This window comes from Narcine bancroftii, chromosome 1, assembly GCF_036971445.1.
Source record: "Narcine bancroftii isolate sNarBan1 chromosome 1, sNarBan1.hap1, whole genome shotgun sequence".
Classification (NCBI taxonomy): domain Eukaryota; kingdom Metazoa; phylum Chordata; class Chondrichthyes; order Torpediniformes; family Narcinidae; genus Narcine; species Narcine bancroftii.
This window is the reverse complement of record NC_091469.1, coordinates 408,620,069-408,638,050: the sequence shown is the minus strand read 5'-3', so window position 1 is coordinate 408,638,050 and position 17,982 is coordinate 408,620,069.

Genomic DNA, 17,982 nt, shown 5'->3' with positions numbered 1-17,982 from the left:
GCTGTGGGCTGCAGGAGACTGTAGTCAAGGGACTCGCACCAGGCTGCAGGCTTCTGGAGACTGGCTTGAAACAGGCTGAAGGAGTACCAGGTATTGGAACTGGGATGCAAGAAGGTGGTGATGGCTGATGGGTTCCCAATTGTATCGGAGGTTCAGATCTGGAGCTTGTGTTTGCTGATTATTTGGACTGGACTCCGTGGCTGAGGAAACAATTGAGGCGAATCCACAGACACTCGGTGACTTTGGGGGGAACTCTCTGTTGCTTCTTGTTCTCTGACTTTAGGAGGTACTTCTGGCATTTTCTGCCATTGGCATATCTGCTGCCTTACAGCAGATAAAAGGCAAGTTCGTGTAATATTTCGCTGCTTTTATTACATGACAATAAATGGAATCTTGATTCTTAAAATAAGAATAATGGAACTTGCGTTCCCCTTCTTCAAACCAGCAAGCTATAATTAGCATGAAAATCTTGGGGGCCTTGTAAACTACTTCTCATGTGACCCAGCAGAAGAGGGAACTGTTGGATTCAATGTTTGCAATCTGGGACCTCAATATGAAACAACCAGGTCAATGCTGAGCTAAAAACAAGCTGCTGGAGGAACTCAATGGGCTGCGTATTGGAACCTTCTTTGTTGAACGAGGGGTTCCAACCTGAAAAGTGGATCATTCTTTTCCTCCCACACTGATGCTCCTTCAGCGGCTTGCTATATGCAGGTTCCAGCATGTACCATCTCTCGTGTGTCTTCGGGTTAATGTTGAATCAGGGTTAAATATCATCAAGATCCTCTTGATGGTGCTGTTGAACACAATTGCAGCTTAGAACCGAAATAGAAAGCAACTGGAGTCTGTGCAACTGCGATACTTAAGTAATCCTAACAAAAATGTCACTTTGAAAAGGAATGAATTTATCACAAACTTACCTGATAAACATGAAAGTCAACAGGAGAAATAGAGATTCTTTGTGCAGATCCCAATTTTTGGCCTGAATTTCATATGATGGGATGATAAGTACATAAAATTGTTTGGACTCTTATGCCTGCTCTGGTATTTGTTTCAGATATTTTACCTTTGCACCACTTTACTGTATTTTCTACATATTCTTTCATTTCCTCCTTATCCAAAAATCTGTGATGCCTGTCTTGTCAGGCACAGAGACTTGAACTTCCATAGTTCTCTTTAGGAGAGAGTTCCAAAGATTTACTGCCTTCTCGGTGAAGAAATTTTTGCTTTTGATAATGATTAATGATTATAATCATGAGTTTATTAGCCATTTGCGAAGAAGACACAGCAATGCCTCTACATTCAAAGAAGTCTGAAGAGATTTGGCATGTCGTTGAATAACCAATCAAACTTCACTAGGTGTACTAAGGAAGTATACTGGATGGTTGTATCATGACCAGAAACGTAGAAAGTTGCAAAAGGCAGCAAACGTACCCAGGTTCATATAGTACGATGTACATGTGCACGAAAATTCTTACTTGTGGCAACCAATTAGTTACTTTGTAAAGAGAAAAAAAATGTATACATTAAATCAAATTAAAAAGAGATAATGGAACATTAAACGAGCACTTACCTGTGCAAAGTTTGCTGATTATTATTCGACCAATGGGAGTTGGTGAGTCAATGTGAGATCCCATCTGCGCATGCGCAGCCATTCCTTTATAGTCCACTGAACTTAAATGAGCTAAATTAAATGAACCAGCCATAACATGAACCTTTGACTGAACATGTTTATTGCAACCAAAACAACTTTATCCATAAACAAGAAAAAAAATGAGGAAGGGAGAGGTGAGCACATTGACTCACCAACTCCCATTGTTTGAATAATAATCATCAAACTTCGCACAGGTAAGTGCTCATTTAACTCTTCATTATTCTTCGCAATGTACATTGGTTCGCCAACAGAAGGGTTCGTAGCTCCGTGGCTTATCCCCTTCAGGTGGACCGACAGACCATAATCAGTTGAATGGGTCCCCCTACTGCTTATAGGATGGAAGCCATGAAACTCTGCCTCTCTAAATTTAAAGATTTGTTGTAGAACCTATTATAGGTTCTCTCATTACCCCACCCCACCTGGCGAAGGATATCCCACATAGGGACCTCAGCCCTATTTGCTGCCGAGGTTGCTACCGGTCTAGTTGAATGGGACCCAAACTGAAAAATGTCCACTCCAGCCACTCTCATGTCCTCCCACATCCTTCTGGCCAATGTCTGGGAGATAACCTGCTGATGCAGTTTCTTAAAACATATAAAGAGGTATTTCTCATTTAGTCTAATATGTTTTGTACATACAACGTATCTTTTTAAACAATCCAACAAACATAATTTTTCATCTTCCCCATTACATACAATGAAAATTCTGTTCCAATTCTTCCTTGACTGTTATGTTTCAAAATGTCTGTATCATGAATGCTTACACAGTCCCCCTCCCAACAGATATAGTCCATATGAATGTGAGACAAAGTTTGTACCCTCTGGGCTGATGTCATGGCCACCAGCATTATCAGCTTAAGGGGCAAGGTACACAAGTCCAAACTGGAAGATAGCAACAGTAGTCTTAAATAGTCTAAAACAATCTTTATATCCCAACTTTCCTTATATCAGGGTACCAGAGGACACAATTGGAACACTCCTTTCATAAATCTTTTGATTCTGCTCATCATCTCATGCTCAGAGCCCTCGAGCGTCAAGAAAGCAGCCAGTGCATTCTTTGCTGTGTTCACTGCGCTGTAGCTGGCCCCCTTCACATAGAACATATCAGTTAGAAAACTCAGTACACCTCAGATAGAGGCTGACTGTTCATTCAGTCCGATTTGGGCACAGTACTTTTTTCCATTTCTCAACATATGAGGCATACTGTTTCTGAGTAGACTTTCTCCAAGATGTCCGCAGGATGTCCAGAGTTCTAGATTTCAGAGTGTTTATGTCAATCCTCACGCTCCGATCCTGCAAGCTAACAGACTTAAGTGAGACAATGGATAAGATATCTTTGACACCGGTTGGATTAGCAGATCTCTACTTTTTGTGAATACCAATGGACTCCCCACCATAAGCCTAAGGATTATGGGGAATCAACATTGGGAAGGCCAATTAGGATCCACCAGCAATCCTGAGCTACCGTCTTTCTGTATCTTATTCAGGCACTTCGCCACTAAGCTGAATGGGGGAAATGCATAAAAGATATATTTTGACCAGTCTAGGGTAAAGGCATCAATGGCCTCCACTTGGGGATCCAGCGGCCAGGACACAAACCTTGGAACCTGGGCATTAAGCCTGGATGCAAACAAATCTATCTCCGGCATGCCAAAGGTGTCTGCTAACAGTTTAAAATATCATTGAATTTTCTGGAAATCAGGTCCGCCTGTATGTTTATCCAACCTGGCAGGTAGGCAGCAGTAACCAAAATGTTTCTTTAAATGCACCAGTGCCAAGTCTCAATGGCTAACTTGTTACAGGAAGGAGATTTGAGACCTCCCATATTATTGAGGTAGGCCACTGCTGAAGTGTTATCCACCCTCAGCAGTACATGAATGTCAGGTCCCTCACACAGAAAGACTTTAATGCTAGAAACCCCACCAGCATTTCCAAATAATTGATACCTGATTTTGAGGCCTCCCAGAGCTCTCTGTCCATCCATCTGCCTCCAGTAGAGACCTTTAGATTTGTGGCTGCCCAACCTTCGCCACTAGCATCTGACCTGATCTCCAGGTCCACCTTTCTGAGCTCGATCCTCACGTAAGCCCGCGAGATATAGTTGATCCACCATGGCAGGTTGGATCTGGCCTCACTTGTTAGCCTTATGGGCCTGTCATAATGTCTCCTGGCTGCCTTAAGAGCTGATATTTTGTTCCTTTCCAGGAACCTACAATTTAGTGGACCATATTGTATCACTGGGAAAGCCACCATCAGTTTGTCAATCAACCTGACCACCTTTCTTATGGATGGACGATACTCTGTAATGAGCCCTCTGCAGGCTGTCCTGATCTCTGCCGCTTTATCCTCTGGCAGGGTAACTTTCATGTCTTCTGTATCAATAATGAAGCTGAGGAATTTTAGCTTCTTAGTAGGCAACACACTGATTTCTCAGGAGGTATAAGGAACCCCACATGGCTTAATAATGTCAAGGTTGCTGCTACTGTCCTTGAACGATCTGTTCACGATAAGGGTATCATCTAGGTAATCCTTTACCATGGGCATTCAGTAACTTGGTAAATGCCCTGGGCACTGAGCTCATCCCATTCAGCAAATCCTTATACTGCCATAGCTCTCCCTTTCAGGAAAATTTCAAGAATTTCCTTTAATGTGGGCAGATCACGACTGAATATTATGCATCTTGCTAATCGATCGAGGCCATGTAATAGCCCTTACGTAATATAGGCAACACAGAATATGTTATCCATTTTAAAATGTATGTAGAAGACATATTCATTAAGATCCAATAGATCCAATATCACTCTGGTGCCGCCACTTTTTTTGAGTTGTGATACAAACTCATGTTTTTCATGGCTTCAACGTTCAATAATGTTTTTCCTTTTTAATGCCATGTTCTTGGCATGTACAGCCTCCATCAGTTGCAGTCCGACTATATATGTATATAGACCCTTCCTCCTTATCGGAGGGGTTTTCTGTTGATCAAATTCACTGTCTGCTGAACAGAAGCATCAGTGGTAATATTACATCAGTGGTAATATTACACCATCTATCATAGAAAAACATTAATCGACCACTAACCGTTAAAGCCTTGTAATTATCAAGGGCACTCAACTGTAAATGTGTAGTGTTCACTTCCTCAATTTGCCTAGTCTGCGGGCTGGTTCATTCTGGGCCCACCTCTGCAAAGCACTTTGAGTGGGAAAATTCTGCTGCCGGTGTCTTCACGGATGGCGTTTCCCTAAAAAAGACCTCCTGGCTGTTGCTGCTTGGAGCGGGAAACAGCCTCGAATAGCCTTCTTAAATTCCCCCGCATACCTGCGATAGGGGTGAAGCATAATAGGGTCTTTTGCCTGTGCTCTCGAGCCTCTGACCATACCAGCCATCGCCTTCTGCTACTCATTCAAATCTTTCACCTGTTTGCTGAGATTGTCACCAAATAGAAATTTCGTTACAGGGTTAGATGGTCTGCACAAACAAGCATATTTACATTTGGGTCGGGCTTGATCAGCTCCTTCCTGAAGGCATTTAGTTCATAGTTTGCATGGGATAACAGCCCCTGAGGATCTTGTTGGGTCTCCAATAAATCATGTGAGAGCATTTGTGCAAATGCAGTGATACCTTTAATCAGTGACCCCTGTAGTCTTTGCAATTTCATGTCTTTTGCCCTTGTGGGAACCTTCAAATTGCTCCATATCACAGGGTTTACCATAGGCATCTCCAACAGAGGGCAGTTAACAGGGCAGGGGTACTTCTTGATGGATTCTTCTAGTACTGTATCCTAAAAAGCATTCGACACCATATAAGTTATTGACCCCGCAATATCATCCTCTAGTGGCTGGCCGATACCCCTCGGTACTGCAAACTTTGCGGCAATAGTTGGTATATTCTTCTCCTGCCTGGCCTGAGCAGTGTATGGGGATTTGGGTGACTTGGCCTCCATTACCTGCCCTTCATCATCTTCCCATGTATAATCATTAATATCCTCCACCTGCTCTGATGGTGTAGGAAACTTACTCACCATGGCCATCACCAGTTCCTCCAATTTGTCCAGATGACTCACAATTTCGTGGCTGGTTGAGGCCTCTACTCTCTTACAGGCCTTACTCTTGGACCCCGATCAAGCGGGTGCCCATTGTGCAGAGACCACTCCCATTAGGCTTTTTCTGGTGGTTATTCTCGCCTGTCGAGTGGGTGGCTTTGCTATGTGATGTGTTAGGTCTGAATCAGGTCCACCTGCTCTTGTGTGAGGTACTCCCCTTCATTGCTACTCAATGTACTGAGGTCCAATCATCTTATCCAGTGGCATAACAGCATCACTGCTATTGTTTTCAGACCCCAACTTCAACGAAGCTAGTTCAGTGCAGCCACCCTCGGGCCCCACTGTACTGTAGTGACAGTAAGCAGACACAAGATTCAAAGACTGAACAACAGGCTTTATTCAGTTTAAAGTCTCTGCTGTGGCTAGCTGTGCTCTACTCCCAAGTGACTGGCCTCAAGAGGGGCCAGATGTGGCTTGTATCCCGGGCGGATGATTGGCAATTGACCAGGTTGGGTTTGGTCCATTTAGGTCGACTAATTGACAGTTGGCCAGGTGTTGTCTATCCTCCAGTCATCTTCCTGCAGGTACACTGGTCATCCCCTGTAGTTGGCTAGTGGTATATCACCACATTCACCCCCTTCTTTAAAATTGTCCTGGGAGGGGGAAGGTTACATGACAATCTTCCACAGGACCCTACATATTTACAAGTTCAGATGGTCTGGTGGCCGTTGGAGTCTCTGTGACCATCGCAGGGTTGGCTCCTGGTCAAAGGTCGGTGAGGATGCATGTGGGCTAGTCAGGGGGCTGGGGCGGGTGCCGTAATGGCTGGTGTGGCGCAGCCTGGTGGGGTGGCCGGGGTGGTCAGAGTTGGAATGTGTGTGAGGCATTGGAGGGGCGGGAGAGAGGGATTGTCCCCCACAGTTTGAGTGTGTAAGGGGTGTCCAAGATGGGGAAAACTTGGCAGGCTGACGTGATCCTATATGTCCCACGGATGTCCTGGGCAGGGGAATGTGTCAGGCTGGCATGGTCCTGGGGCGGTGGGGGCAGTTGTGTAGCAGTGGGTGCCCCTGTTTGTGCCAGATCCATGGTCGAGATGGCGTCCTCCCTGCCACTGTGGTATCTGACGGAGGCGTAGTTATGGTTTGCGTGTAGGAGGAACACCTGCTCGACCAGGGTGTCGGCCTTGTGGCCCTGTGCATGTTTACATAGGAGCACCAGTCCTGGGGATGTGAGCCATGCTGGGAGGGAGATTCCAGTCGCCGATTTCTTAGGGAACGGAAACATGAGTTCATGAAAGTTCTCGGTGGTAGCCGTGCACAGGAGTGACCTGATGGTTGGTGTGCCTCGGGGAGGGCATCCTGCCAGTAGTCCATGGTCCAGCCTTTTGACTTAAGGGCCAGGAGGACTGCCATCCAGATCACCCTGTTTTCGTGCTCCACCTACCCATTGCCCCTCAGTTGTAATTAGTCATGCGACTAGTTGTGATGCCTTGCTGTTGGGTACAGGCGCAGCTCCTCACTCATGAAGCTGGACCCCCGGTCACTGTAGATGAATGCAGGGTAGCCAAACAGAGTGAAGATCTGCATCAGTGCCCTGTGTCAGGTGGCTGTGGAGGTGTCTGGGCACGGGATGGCGAAGGGAAACCGAGAGTATTCATCTATCACTGCGAGAAAGTAGAGTTCCGCTTTGTGGAAGGCAGGGGGCCTTTGAAGTCAATAATGAGATGTTCGAAGGGCCGGGTGGCCTTCATGATGTGGGCCTAGAGTGGGCAGATTAAACGGGGCTTGCATTCCGCGCAGACCTGGCATGCCTCAGTCATTGTCCGGACTTCCTGGACAGTGTATGGGAGGTTCTGGACTTGATGAAATGGTAGAGGTGTGTAACTCCCGGGTGGCAGAGGAATTCATGGAGTGCCTGCAGCTGGTCATCCTGAGCCAACGCGCAGGTGCGGGATAGGGCGTCAAGGGAGTCATTGAATATCCCTGGTCGATACTGGATATCATAGCTGAACGTTGCTAGCTCAACTCTTAGGTGCAAGATCTTGTTGTTTTTGATCTTGCCTTTGTGGGTGCTGCTGAACATGAATGTCACTGCACACTGGTTGGTGAGGAGAGTGAATCTCCTGCCTGCCAGGTAGTGGCGCCAGTGGCGAACTGCTTCCATGATCGCCTGGGCCTCCTTTTCAATGGCAGAGTGCCTTAGCTTGGAAACATGGAGGGTTCTTGAGAAGAAAGCGACCAGGCGCCCCTCTTGGTTGAGGGTAGCGGCGAGGGCCACATTGGAGGCGACGTCCTGCCTGATGTGAGTGAAGGCTGCCTGAGCTTCGGGTGGGTGGGGAAAATTTGTGGCCTGGGCCAGTGGGAGGACCTTGTCCGAGAAGTGAGGGGGCTGCACTCATGTTCGAGGCCTGCACTTGAGAACCATCTGACAGAAGCTGCCAGAGGACGATATCTACTCCCTGGCCTGAATTGTGGAGGTAGACCAATCCCTGGAGTCAGCAGCCCTACACATTGCAGGCCACCTGCGCTTTAAAAGTGAACATTTAGCTTTGATATGGCCTTCTGTTTTGCAATGGTTGCATTTAGAATTTTTGAATAAACAGTTTTCTGGTTGGTGGTTGTACTTCCCACAAAGGAAGCATTGTTGACGGGAAGACTTCCTGACCGGTAGGTCTGGTTGACCCACATTCAAGTTTTTATCTGCCATTTCAGAGCTGCAGGCAGATCTATATGCAATATGTAATGTAATATCTTGATCCATTCCTAATAATTTTTGCCTTGCTTGGCAATTTGCCAGACCCATCACTAATCTGTCTTGCAGTGACTGATTTAGAAACTGCCCGAAATGACAGTACTCCACCAGTTTGCACAATGATGCCAGGTATTCACTTACTGTTTCTCCTGGTCCTTGTCTCCTTTCATAAAATCATTGCCTTTCTGCCATAACTGGTGGTTTGGGGCTTAAATAGTTCCTTAGAGCTGTGCATAATACATTGAATGTCATCGTCCCTGGATCCTCCAGGGCCAAAAAGGTCTTAAGGAAGTCGAATGTTTTTCTGCCCATTATACTGAGGAAGAGGGCACATTTGTGGTTTATTGGATCTTCCACAATATTGTAGGCTACACAGTAGTAGTTAAACCATTCTTCGTAGTTATCCCAATTTTCTTCTACTTTGTTGAATTCTCCGAACTTTCCCTCAACCATATTGGGCCACTTTCGCCTTGATCTTTTGGAGGAAATTTGTTGGGGTTGCTAGGTAGTTGTTTTCCACCTTTCTTCTGTTGTTTTCTTTCTCACTGTTAGTGCATGGAATATGTGTAGAGTTCGTTTCAATCCTTGTTGACAATGTTGTGTATGCACTCATATAATTAAGATTTGGAGACGTGATGCTTTCTCATTCTTTACTTCTATTAAACTAACATGGCTACTGACACACAGGGTTATCTATATGGAAGGGTGCCCTCATGATGTGGGCATGATGTCCAACAATACCCATTTCTTTCATGAAACCCCTGCGCCTTTCTATGGAACCCCTGTTTGGGAAACGCTGCTATAATGCAAAAACAAAAAGTGGTGTTACAATAGTGTAGAGAGTTCTTTTTGTGGTATTGGAGACCAGGATTGGCGTAACAAAGGGAGATTCAAGAGCCTGATAGCTGTTGGAATGAAACTATTCTTGAGCCTAGACGTGCAGGGCTTTAGGCTTGTGTAACTTCTGTCTGAAGGTAGCAGTGAGAGGAGGTTGAGACCAGGGTGACCTGAATCTTCATTATGTTGACCACTTTCCGAGTGAGGGGGCAGTGTGTGATTTTTAGTTAATACTTGCTGGTGCACGGATGTCAGGGTTATTTCAACCTCCTGCTACACTACCTTAAAGCAAATATCAATTAAATGCAGTACCTCTTTTTCTCTTCAGAATACTTGTTTGAGATCTTTTTTCTAAAGTAGTTATCTCATTTTCCAATTGATCCACCTACCTCTCTTTTATACTTTTTTTTTCCAATTTAGAAGTATAACATAATTTGTCCTCTTAAATATGCCTTAAAAACATCCCATATAATAAATTTATTAGGTGTGGATGGACAGTTAGTTTCACAAAAAAATTTGAATTTGTTTGAACTTTTCAACAGTAAAGAATTAAAATGCCATCTATAAACCAATTTCTCTTTATTTACAAAGGTTAATGGAGAATGATCTGATAGTATTCTTGGTTTATATTTAGTTTCATTTATCCTACCCTGTGTTTGAAAAACAAATCTATCCTTGCATAAGAGTCATATCTATTAGAATAAAAGGAGTAATCCCTTTCTCTTGGATGAATTTTTCTCTAAGTGTCTATTAAATTTAAATCCATCATCAATTATAAGGTAGCATTTGCAGCTTTTGCCCTTGGAGTTGCTCTAGTTGATTTATCTAAAAGTCTTCTCCTATTAAAATATTTTCAGAAGCATTTACTAAATTAAGAAATGTTTCCTGAATAAATTTCTCATCTTCAGCATAGGATATAGATTGATACGATAAAATGTTCTAAATATCAGTTATACCTCATGCCACAGAAATTAAATAAATTGAAATCAGATTTATCAGATCAGTGTTTTAGATGTGGTGAAGATGTGGGAACTTTTTTTTAACATTCAAAATGGTCTTGTGATAAAGTAAGACTTTTAAGGCTGGGATATGGAAAATTTTTAGAACAAATTACAAGAATCCAATTTCCACAAAATCCAGAATTATTTTTATTAGGTAACATTTTAGGGATAAGACCTAAATTGAAATTAACTAGACATCAGATAGAATTTGTTAAAATTGTATTAGCAATGGTCAGAACGTGTATTGCAGTTGCCTGGAAATCTTATTCACACTTAAGTTTGGAATGATGGAATGGGGAAATGTACGTGCAATTTAATGAAAAAAAATATGATATATATTTTACAAATTTGTGTCTGTATCTACAAAAAAGAGGATTACATTTTTAATTTTTTTGGATTTCTAAATGTTCTTCTTAGCCTCCATCAACCATGAAATAGACATGAATCTTAGACTAGATGGGTTTTAATATATTCAGCAGTGCATTGTCATTTTTATTCTTGCTTTTTTTGGGGGGGAACTGCATGATATGGTCAATAAGCAAGAAGTAGCTCACCTGACTTTAACCAAACCTGCCGTAAGAGAATGCTGCCCGCTGCTGCTGGCGATCACTGATACCTCCCCACTGCCGCCATTGGCCCCCAACATTTCCCCACTGCCATTGTAGTCCTCGACACTTCCCCACCACCATCACCAGTCCCCGGCACCTCCTATCCACCACTGTGATCCCTGACACCTCCCAACTGAGGTCCCAGATCCTGCCCGAGGTCCCGACTCCTGCTTGGGAGCCCATTCTCCTTGATAATACTGGGATAGTGGAAAACCAAGTACAGTGGAGAGTAAAGAAGAAATGGAAAGTGAGAAGGGAGGGAGTTACCTGAAACAAGGTCAATTGGCATTCTAATTTCTTCTAATTTCTCCCCATGCACTGCCTGACCTGCCGACTTCCTTAAATCACTCACTGATGGCTTGAAATTCCAGCCTGCTTCTCTTAGCTGACATCCAGCTGTTCAGCATCTGTCTTCTCAGCTGGTTCTGAACTCTGGTGTTACCAAACTGGTGCCAACAGAGCATCAGAGCCCCAAATGGGCAAGTCAGGTGATAAATGTTTTTTCAACTTGTGACATTATGTTGGCGCCGAAAAAAGTTTGGTTAATAGAACTTTTCAGTTAACGGAATTTCGGATATGGGGAAATGTACTGTATTGCATATCTCCACATTCTTTTCATTTTCATTAACTTCATTAATACTTTCAAACACAAATTTTATTATTATTGTTCAGTGAACAGTCAGGTCTAGCACACGTATAATGAAGAAATCAATTACTAAGAGTTGACCTGAAGCTCTTATTTATCAGCATAGGTGAACTGTTAATAGCTAAAAACAAACATCTAATGTTCCGTCTGGGCACTCTCCAACCAGATGACATTAACATTGACTTCTCTACTTTCTGCTAGACCACTCCCTTCCCTCTCTCTCTTCCTTATGTCTCCTTTCCTCTAGCTCTCTACCCTTTCCCTCTCCATTTAGAGAACCATCTCCATCTCCTTGTTTTCTACTGTGAACTCCCTTCCTTATCCACCTATTACTTATTGCCTGTGGACCTGTACTCTCTCACTATCTACCCCCACCACCACCATGTTATTCAGGTGCCTGTCTACATTTTACTCATACCTCGATGATGGGCTCAAGCCCAAAATGTTGTTTATGCATCTTTTTCTTTGCAATATAAGCTGTATGACCTGCTGAGTTTCTCCAGCTTTGTGTTTTTACTATAAATGCCCAATTTTTAAAAGCATATGAATGTAATTATTCTGTAAGCACATCTGGTTTGTGGTATTCTTGCTGATTTTGATGCGCATACAGTGCATAATTGAGGGACATAAATTCAAGCAGATACTGTTTTCTTTGCCATCTAGCCACACAATGAATCTGGTTCCTTCCAAATCGTTTTATCGAAGATTTCCCAAACATTCTTTTTATAACTCTGTCATATATCTCTGCCCCGCCAACATATTGTATGTCAAGCGATGCTTGTGAATTTCCTAATTTTACATGAATACTTTGCTTTTGATAACTGGAAATGATAAAATGTAGCTATTGTTAATGCCAGATAAAATAGATAGTGGCAAGGAGTCTCTGAAGCTGATGTGTCTGGAGGTTTGCATCACCCATCTTTGTATCATTTGCAAACTTAGCTACAAAGCCATTTATTCTGCAATCCAATTCATTAGCATAAAATGTAAAAATTCGCCCCAACACTGACTACTGGTAACCGGCAGTCAACCAGAATAGGATCCATTTATTCCCTCTCTCTGTTTCCTGTTGATCAGCCAATTCTCTACCCATGCTAGTATCTTTCCTACAATCCCTTAGGCTCTCATCTTGTTAAGAAGCCTTATGTTCGGCACTTTGTCAAAGGCCTTTTGAAAGTTCAAATATGCAACATCGACACCATCTCCTTTGTCTAGTCTGCTTGTGGTTTCCTCAAAAAATTGTAGTTTGTTTGTCAAACAATATTTTTGCCAGATAAAGAAGCTGCAATTTTTTGAGGCTTATCATGCATCTCCAGGTACTCTGTAACCTCATCCTTGACAATTGACTCCAATAACTTCCCAACCACCTATGTTAGGCTAACAGGTCTATAATTTCTTTTCTGCTGCTTCCCTCCTTTTTTAAACAGTGGGATGATCTTTTCAATTTTCCATTCCTTTGGAGCCATGCGAGAATCTATTGATTCATGGAGGATCATTACTAATGCTTACATCATCTCTATAATTATTTCTTTCAGAACCCAAGGGTACATTCTTTCTGGTCTGGGAGACTGATCTTCACTTAGACCTTTCAACTTCCCAAGCACTTTCTCTCTGATGATCATGACTGCACTCATTTCTCTTCCCTGACACTCTTGAAAGTCCAGTCCTCTGTTAATTGCTTCCACATTGAAGACTGATGCAAAATTCTCATTCACTTCCTCTTCCGTCTCCATGTCTCCCATTACAATTACTCCAGTGTCATTTTCCAGTGGCTCTACATCTACACTTACCTCATTTTTACTCTTAATGTACTTAAAAAAGCGTTTAGTATCCTTTTACATATTGTTTGCTAGCTTCCTTTCAAAGTTCACCTTTTCCTTCCTAATGACCTTCTTAGTTGCCTTCTGTACACTTTTACAAGCTTCCCTGTTATCTATCATTACCACTAATTTTTTCTTCCTTGTAAGCCCTTTCTTTTGCTTTTACTTTTGCTTTGACTTCTCTTGTCAGTGTGGTGAGCTGTTCGCCAGAATCAGACACACAAAGATAAAGACTGTACCACAAGCTTTAATCCACAAAGACTTCCACAGAGCCAGGCTGGCTGTGGCTGCAGCAACTCAATGTGAGGCCTCGGGAGGCCGGCGTAGGCTTATACCCCGGAGGGTGATTGACACCCAACTGGGCGGGGCTTGATCCATTCAGGCCGACTGATTGATAGCCGGCCAGGTGTTGTCCTGTCCCCTTACACTCTTGCAGGTATAGAGGTTTCCCCCTGTAGTAGGCCGGTGGTGTACCACCACAGTCAGCCACAGTTGTGTCAAATATTTCTTCATTTTTAGAATATACTTGTCCTGTACCTTCGTTATTTTTCACAGGAACTCCAGCTATTGCTGGTTGGCTCAGCCAAGAATCCGTTCTGAAGGAATTTGATAAATTCCTTCTCTTGGAACCTGTTTTTTTCCAATCAACTTGCATATTTAAATCCCCCATACTATTGCAACAATGCCCTTTTTGTATTGCTTCCCTTTGATTTTCGCATGCCTGTAAACAACTCCAATCAGGGTCTTTCTATCCTTACAAGTTCTTAATTCTACCCATAGGGATTCTATATCTTCTGATCTAATGTTGCCTCTCTCCAAAGATTTAATTCCATTTTTAACCAGCAGCACCATCCCACTCCCTCTGCCTTCCGATATACTACGTATATATAGATATATAGTTTCTAGCTGTTGTCATCTTTCATCCGTGACTCAGTGATTGCCACAATGCCATACCTGCCAACTACAGCTGTGCGTTCTTGATCAGGGGTCTCCAAAGTAGTTGATATTTGATGGGGCAATCCAAGTGGTCAATAAACGGTGGAGCGGGGGAGGAAGTAATTGCACTTTTGTAGTCAAAAGCAGCGGCATATCTACGTAAAATAGTACCTATGGCAGGGTGGCTAAAGTCTCCATGGGTGGCCGTCATGTATTTGGCTTTGGCCTCTTAATAAGTAGAGAGCAAAGGACTGACAGAGTGGAGAAGAAGGAGGCTTTATATCCAAAACAACCACTTCCACCCCCATCCCCTGTCCAGCACCACAAAACACCCCAAGGATTCTGTGCCTTGGGGTCAAGGGTTGGTGAGGGATCAAGGATACCATGAAGGGATTGATGGTCTAAAAGGTTTGAGGACCCCTGGTCTAGATCATCACCCTTATATCTTGTACTGCAGGCATTTAAATACAAGACTCAAAGAGCTGTATTTATCACTCTTTTCAATTTTGTTTCCAAAGTACCTCAAGCTAAATCCTTATACTTTTGCCCAATTGATTGCTGATTCTTCCTTACAATCTCGCTATTCACTTCCCTCTCATTCTGTTTCCCCATCCCCAGCCAAACTAGTTTAAAACCTCACCAATAGCTCTAGCAATCCTGCCCACAAGGACATTACCCCCCCCCCCCCCACCCTGTTCAGGTGGCGCCCTTTTTGTACAGATATACCTTCCCCAGAAGAGATCCCAATGATCCACGGATCTGAACCACTGTCCTCTGCACCAACTCTACAGCCACACATTCATCTGCCATGATTTCCTCTTCCTATCCTCAATGGCAGCAATCCAGGATTTGTCACCCTTGAGGTCCTGCTTTTAACTTCCTTCCTATCTTCCTACATTCCCTATTCAGAATGTGGTCCATGTCTGGAATGAGCTGTCAGAGAAAACTATAGAAATGGATACAATAACAATATTCAGAAGACATTGGGCCAGATTTATGGATAATAATAGCTTAGAAGGATATGGACTTCATGTAGGCAACTGGGATTAGCCCAGAATGCCAACTTGATTGACATGGACTAAATGAACTGAAGGACCTGTTCTATGATATTTGCTATCCTCAGTGCCATTTGCAATTGCATGTTAGCCTTCAATAACTTTGCTGTGGTTAGACCCTTAGTTCCTTTGAGCCTTTCCCTCTCTGTCACCATTTATAAAATATTCAGCATTTCTGTTTCTTCTACTTCAGTGAAGATTGTGTTGCATCTGTCCCATTATTGCCCACTCATTTGGCTTCACTATATCCCATCAAATCTTCTTGGGATCTTCATCATCACTCACATTCCCACCTAGTTTTGTGTCATTGTTAGATTTGGAAAGCATTTGTATGTGTCAGTGAAGTCATTTATAAAGATTTTGAATAGTTAGGGTCCAAGCACCAATCCCTGTAGTGACTCCCTCATCATATCCTGTCTACCTGCTTAATTCTACATTTGTTTAGTCCATTAATAAATTCTCCATTCTTAATTTCTATTTCACAATTCTCTTCTCATACAATTATGGAAAAATACAACTTGGAATCTGGCCCGTGGGCCCACTGTCCATGCTGACCATTAAGAACAAATCTTTCCCAACTCCATTTTATTCTTTCATGTTCCTCTCCCACCCACTGCCAAATTTCTCCTCACATCTACACACTTGGGGAATTTTACAGTGGCCAATTATTCCACTAAATGCTTAATTTTTGTGATGTGGGAGGAAACTGAACTATTCAGAGTAAACTCTTGAGCCCCTTGAACATAGGGTTAGGGTTAGGAAGTGTCTTCATCAATCAAGGCTTAAGATTTTGAATTTGCTTCCTAAATCTCTTTATTTTCCTCAGTACTTTTGTATATTTATTTTACTACCCAAATTATCCCTTCAAAATTGATCAGCAAACTCCATGCCCAGGGACTCAACACCCAACTGTATAATTAGATCCTGGATTTCCTCACCTTCAGACCACGATCAGTGAGGATTGGTCAGAAAATCTCCACAATCTCACAGTGCTGTGTTCTTAGCCCCCGCTCCACTGTGTGGCTTGGTATGACAACAACACCATCAACAAATTCACTGATGATATACCATGGTAGCGGGTTGTATAAAAAGAACCAATGAGTCAGCATATAGGAGGGAGATTGAAAACCTGACTGAACGGTGCACCAACAACAATATTGCACTCAATGTTACCAAAACCAAGGAGCTGATTGTTGACTTCAGGAAGGGAAAACCAGAGGTATATGATCCAGTGATTACTGGGGGAAGTCAGACGTGGAGAGATTGAGCAAATTAAGTTGTTGGCAGTCACAATCTTTAAGGATCTTTTCTGCACCCAACATACTAAAGGGGTCTTCAGGAGTTTGCAGAGGCTTGATATGAAATTGGATCCCTGGAAAATTTCTACAGATGTCTTGTATCATGGTCTGGTATGGGGACATCAATACTCCGAGGACATCACAGGCAAAATCTTCCCCACCATTGAAAACATCTACAGGGAGTGCTGCCGTGAGAGAGCAGCAGCAATTATCAAGGGTCCTCATCAAGCAGTACAAGCTCTCTTTTCACTGCTACCCTCAAGAAAGCGGTATAGGTGCAACAGACTCAAACCACCAGGTTTAGGAACAGCTGCTACCCCTCCACCATCAAGCTTGTCAACAACAAACTCAATCATAGACTCATTTAAAGACTCTTACTCAGCCAATCAAATTAAGCACTTTATTGATTTTTTTTCCTCCCTATATTGCACAGTCAATTGTTTACGTTTCTTTATTTGTTTTACATGTGTATGTTGAATAGTTTTTTTTTGCACTACCAATAAGTGGTAATTCTGGCTGGTTCGCAGGATAAAATGAATCTCAGGGTTGTATGTGATGTCATTTATGTACTCTGACATTAAATCTGAATATGAATTTGAAATCATACTTTGTGGCTATTTATATAGCTGGTGTCCAGTTATGTTTGATACTACCCTTACTACTCATCTTGAAATGGTTTACTCTATTATAGTTACAATATAAATGCATCCTTTTATGGCTTGTATTAGGTTTTGGATTTTAGAAATTGTGCAATTCTGTCAACTTATTTCTTTATATCCAATATGTCATTGACAGTAACTGTCCCTAGCACCACCCTCATCTTAGCCAACTATCCTTTTAATGCTTATATTGTTGGGTGGGAAAAGACCTTTGCTTCATGCTGTCTTCCAGATAATTTACAGTGATTCACCTCCACTTATCAAAAGGGATTCATTCGGATTCTCATGGTTTTCTGCTGATAATTTGTTATGGAATTCTAAAAGATTATTTTTATATAAATTATTTAAATAAAAAAAAATTTAAACTGTATTCTTTGTTCGTAACTGCTCCAAATGATGACATAATTCTACTTTGTGCAAAATCTCTATTCTTTTTTTAAACTTTATTTATTTGTTCAAAATACAAATAAGTAACATATATAACAATAAACTAAACATGAATGATATATTTTATAAAAATAAAAGAAAAAAGAGAAGAAAAAAAAGAACCCCCCCTTTTCAGCCAACTCTCCTAAGGAGAGCCATAAAGAAAGAAAAAAAAGAAATTAAACATGTATATTAAGATCTAATCAATGTAAATCAAAATGTAAATATTCTGAGTATAACAACCACTTTATTA